The sequence below is a fragment of the Chelon labrosus genome (assembly GCF_963514085.1).
Source record: "Chelon labrosus genome assembly, chromosome: 3".
Lineage (NCBI taxonomy): Eukaryota > Metazoa > Chordata > Actinopteri > Mugiliformes > Mugilidae > Chelon > Chelon labrosus.
In genome coordinates this window covers 26,042,783-26,048,782 of record NC_140339.1, presented here as the reverse complement: position 1 = coordinate 26,048,782, position 6,000 = coordinate 26,042,783, and positions in this window count along the sequence as shown.

The following is a 6,000-nucleotide window of genomic DNA, read 5'->3' as shown; positions in this document are numbered from 1 at the left end:
ATACACATATCAATATCAATAAATGCATACAAAAGAAAACATGTTTTCATATTATTTCTTTTGTGAATGAATATTCACATGAATATCTTGTGAGTTCCACCTACTGCTCATTGTGTCTGTTCTGATTAAACTCACTGATCACGAGGATGATGGTTTAAATATCCTAAGCTAGAATCCTCCTCTGTTGTACTGAGATAATAAATCCAGCATGTTTGTGCTGGATGAAAGAACACGGCTTGGCTCGCTGGTTGTTGCAGCAATGGAGGCCATATTGGAAACTGTTACTGAAAAGAGCACAAACATGATTTGCGTAGATTTTGCAGAAAACTCACTACCACAGCAAAAAGCTCTTTGTAAATACTGTGGAAAATAACACATTGGATTCATTTTTTAGAGAATTTTGAGCAGATAAGCAGATACAATATGAAATGAAATTTAGAATCTGTTAAATACACGAATACAACATAGTCAATACAATACAAAGACAATACAGTCCATTGGTTATGGATGTAATACAACTTCATTATGGGTTTATGCAGAGTGGTGAGTTGTTAAAATTCCTCATGGTACAGTAACATCACATTTTTATTGTGAGCTTAAGAAGACTAATGAGAGTTTCACCATATGGTATCTCACAAAAGTGAGTACACCGCTCACATTTTTGTAAATATTTTATATCTTTTCACGGGACAACACTGAAGATATGACACTTAGGTACAATGTTAAGTAGTCAGTGTACAGCTCGTATAACAGTGGAAATTTGCTGTCCCCTCAAAATAACTCAACACACAGCCATTAATGTCTAAACCGCTGGCAACAGAAGTGAGTACACCCCTAAGTGAAAATGTCCAAATTGTGCCCAATTAGCCATTTTCCCTCCCCGGTGTCCTGTGAGTCGATAGTGTTACAAGGTCTCAGGTGTGAATGGGGAGCAGGTGTGTTAAATTTGGTGTTATTGCTCTCACATTCTCTCATACTGGTCACTGGAAGTTCAACATGGCACCTCATGGCAAAGAACTCAAAAATGAGGATCTGAAAAAAAGAATTGTTGCTCTACATAAGGATGGCCTATTAGAAGATTACCAACACCCTGAAACTGAGCTGCAGCACGGTGGCCAAGACCATACAGAGGTTTAACAGGACAGGTTCCACTCTGAACAGGCCTCACCATGGTCAACCAAAGAAGAGTGCACTTGCTCAGCGTCATATCCAGAGGTTGTCTTTTGAAAATAGATGTATGAGTGCTGCCAGCATTGTGGCAGAGGTTGAAGGGGTAGGGGGGTCAGCCTGTCAGTTCTCAGGCCATACGCTGCACACTGCATCAAATTGGTCTGCATGGCTCTTGTCCCAGAAAGAAGACTCTTCTAAAGATGATGCACAAGACAGCCCACAAACAGCTTGCTGAAGACAAGCAGACTAAGAACATGGATTACTGGAACCATGTCCTGTGGTCTGATGGGACCCAAATAAACTTATTTGGTTCAGATGGTGTCAAGCGTGTGTGGCAGCAACCAGGTGAGGAGTACAAAGACAAGTGTGTCTTGCCTGCAGTCAAGCATGGTGGGGGGAGTGTCATGGTTTGGGGCTGCACGAGTGCTGTCAGCACTGGGAAGCTACAGTTCACTGAGGAAACCATGAATGCCAACATGTACTGTGACATACTGAAGCAGAGCATGATCCCTCCCTTCAGAAACTGGGCCGCAGGGCAGTATTCCAACATGATAACGACCCCAAACACACCTCTAAGACGACCACTGCCTTGCTAAAGAAATTGAGGGTAAAGGTAATGGGCTGGCCAAGCATGACCTAAACCCTATCGGTAATCTGTGGGGTGTCCTCAAACGGAAGGTGGGGGAGCGCAAGGTCTCTAACGTTCACCAGCTTCATGATGTTGTCATGGAGGAGTGGAAGAGGATTCCAGTGGCAAACTGTGAAGCTTTAGTGAACTCCATGCCCAAGAGAGTTAAGGGAAGTGCTGGAAAATAATGGTGGCCACACAAAATATTGACACTTTGGGCACAATTTGGACATTTTCACTTTCACTTAGAGGTGTACTCACTTTTGTTGCCAGTGGTTTAGACATTAATGGCTGTGTGTAGAATTATTTTGAGGGGACAGCAAATTTCCACTGTTATATGAGCTGTACAGTGACAACTTTACATTGTATCAAAGTGTCATATCTTCAGTGTTTTCCTGTGAAAAGATATAATAAAATATTTACAAAAATGTGAGGGGTGTCCTCACTTTTGTGAGATACTGTATGTAATATCTCCTTTTGATATTTTATGTCCTTTTTTGGCCCCTCACACCAGACTTCAACAAAGATAATCCTTTAATTGATCCCACAGTGTTGGAAAACAACATGAAAAACAATTAGCCTGTGGGCTTGCACCTCCTGGAAGCCCTCATTCAGGGAAAGGAATAAAACTTTTCAAAAGTTTAAAAAAGCAACACAGGTGACTCAGTTACACGTGTCTTCTTTAATTCGTTTTAATCAGTTTAGTTTTAATTTTTCCGGGTTGGTGATTCTAAATTGTCCATAGGTGTACATGTGACTATGAATGGTTGTTTGTCTATTTGTATAAGCTCTGTGCTAGACTGGTAACAGGGTGCACCCTACCTCCCACTAGATGACTTCCGAGACCCTCAAGAGGACAAGCAGAGGAAATGCCTTCCTTTAAAAACCTCTGCCTACAGCTGAAAACAGAAAACAGAACAACCAACAAATCTCACAACATATAAACAGATAAATCAGCAGAGGCATGACATCACCCGCCTGCCTCACGTCACACACAGGAAATTGTTGACAAAAGAATTTAATATTCGAAGAAAACGTTTCTTTGCAAGTAAAACAGTAATTTTTCTGTTTCAGAAATTTGAGGGGAATAGTTTAAGAGCACTAACAATGGAGCAAAATTCCTTCTAACTGGATTTTGTGTGTCTGGGTATCTGTTTTAGATTTATTCAGACAACAGAATGGGTGGTTCTTCATAGGTAAATTGATTAGTGGAGAAAAAAGAACATTCCAGATATGTCCTTGGTGATAGGGCTGTAAAATAACCCCCTCATTACAGATGCTGTCCAAGATGCTGTTTGAACTCTCTTCATTTTTTTGGTGGCCCATAAAGCTTCTTTACTTATATTGCGCTGCTCATTTTCTTCTTGAAGGTTTTTGAACTTTAACAGTACAGCAATGAGTGCTTATGTGTACACACTTTTGGTCAGGGGGACATCTTGCTATGTTTTATTTGTGAACAAGGTTTGTGACCTTTCAGTCAGCAGACCTGGAGTAAAACATTACATGATAATAATGAGACACTTCTGTGACCTTTGGCGAATAACGAAAAGGGCAGACAGAAAAGCACTGTGAGAAAATGAGAGCTGGCCAGAGAAGCAGTCTGTCAAATCAGAGTTTGGGGTCTTTTTGAGCTGCAGGGGGCAGAGAGGGGAGAATAAATTGTGTGCCTCACTGAGGTCAACTGGCATGTTACATTACAAAACATCTGCTGGCATTTTAGACTCTAGGCAACATGTCTGTGGTATCACCAGGTTCTGGGCATCCTAACATCCTCACTACCCTTCCTGACATTTTTTTTCCCGTGAAGGAGAACCTTTATACTCAGAACTAACATTTCCGTTAAAATTGTACTGTCAGATCTTGTAACAACAAAGGCAGATTTTTTTATTATTATATTGGTATTTATTTTATTATTTTACTTTAAGAAACATGTTAAAATGGTATGTGTGAAAAGTATCAACGAAGGATGTTTTTGGATGTCCTCGTGGCACATAATTTACAGATATCATGTATAATTTATAATAATTTTGTTGAGGGAGAGATATTTTGTTGATGATCTGTTGTCTGTCTGCTACTTTGCTTCAGAATTCCTAAGCTGTTGCATTTTTTTATGTTATTTCAGAAGGTCTATTCCGTCATCATTTTTCTTTGTCTTACTTTTGGACTTAAATATCAAATAATAATAAAAAAATTCAGAGATCAAGGACACATACACTCTCAGAAGATATTTAGAAACAATTTGTATGATGGTTTTGCAAGGCAACAAAGTGCTGTCTGTTGTGGTGTGAATAAATCCATAAAGTTCAAATATCATGGAGTTTTCACTGTGTTTCCATTGGCTGCATACTAATTACATTGTATAAATTAAGTGTGAATCAACAAAACCTCCCTTTTCAGTCTGTTTGAGTTTGGAATCAATGATGTGCAGTTTGCAATTCCTCAGTGTTTGACTTACTGTAACAGATCGCAGGGAGGTATAACACTTTTATCCTTTTCATTTCTGGTCGAAATGAATTTGCTTTGATTGCCCCATCTCAACAATTATGCATCGCATGAAATATAGTTATCACCCTCTAACACAGCATTGTGTATTTCACTCTCCATTTGTATTAATGTTCATCGGTTAACATTCATACCATATAGCAAATATATTTAATTTGTCTTCATTCATTCATTCAATTCATCTTCTGTAACTGCTTGTTCCTGTTAAGGGTCGCGGAGGTCTGCTGGAGCCTATCCCAGCCGTCATCAGGCGAGAGGCGGGGCACACCCTGGACAGGTTGCCAGTCTATCGCAGGGCCAACATAGAGAGACAGACAACCATTCACACTCACACACACGCCTACGGCCAATTTAGAATCACCAATGAACCTAATGAGTATGTCTTTGGAAGGTGGGAGGAAGCCGGAGTCCATTGTCTTCTATGCCATAAAAAATTATTTAAATGTTACCAATCTGAATGATTTTCTTTTCCACCAAAATATAAGTCCGCCTATTTTCTCTGTTATCACCATCCTTGTTTGTTTTTTTGTCCAAGGTTTCACCACAAATCTCTGTACCTTCCACTGTTTTCTGCAGTCGCGGAAAAAAGTATCCTATGTTTTAAAATTGTCATTCAGCCTCAGATCAGCCGATGTGTTCTCCACATCCACTTTTGCTGTGTCACAGTGGAAGCAGCAGATGCATCCTGGAGGAGCCTATGAACTGGGCAGATGGACTGGTGGTGATGTACAGCATCAGTGTCTGAATTTCCTTCCTCCATGCCAAAAGCATCCCGTTGCAAGATCAAAGATGACCTGGAGGAAAGCAGTACGGGGTGAGTGACCATGGTCAGCTGGTAATGAGGCTGTGGGATTTACTTTTATGATCTAATGAGCTTTATTCCTCACATGAACGTGTGAAGGCCAATCAGAAAGAGGATCAATGCACTATGTTGTGACTTATAGACTAGATTCCAACTGGATGTACAATGAAGAACAGTTTCACTGTGTAGTCAAGCAGAGCAAATGAACTGAAGCACATTGCAATGAGGACATTTAGTTTTGACTCTGTATCAGAAACCTCAGAGCACTTCCAAGTTAATTGCCTGGATAAATCAGTTATATAATCGTATATAATCATGGTGTTAATTGAAAGTGAATAAAATATACATACAGATTTTTATTTAATTAATCCTTTTGTAAGTATGGAACAGTGGAAGAATGTATTATAAGTATTGTACAATGGTAAACATAGCAACTATCTTAAGTTAACAAGAAAACATTATGCTTATGTGTGTATAAGTGCAGCAGCTTCCTACAGAGAGGGCCGAGAATTTTGAATTATTTTTGAATTTGTAAGGCTTCTATCTTGTTGTTTCAGTCAATTTATGGTTGGGCATCACGATTATTATCTCGATTGCCTTTAGCACCTGCTTCCTTGTTGTTCATTTAATCTTCTTAGTGGGGAACAAACAGGTCCTGTGTGAGGGACGACCCTTGGCTCAGGAGGAGTGCTGCCAGTATCTGCAGCAGAGGAATATTCGGAGACATCCAACCTCTTCACAAAGCTCATTCATCATGTGATGGATAACCTTAAGCACTGCAGGCCGCAGACAATACAGTGGCTCCAAGTCCAAGGCCAAAGTCATCAATAATATCTTTGGTAAAAGGCGGAAGTCTATCCGATGGAGGAAATCAGTGGTTAGCAATTATAATTCATGT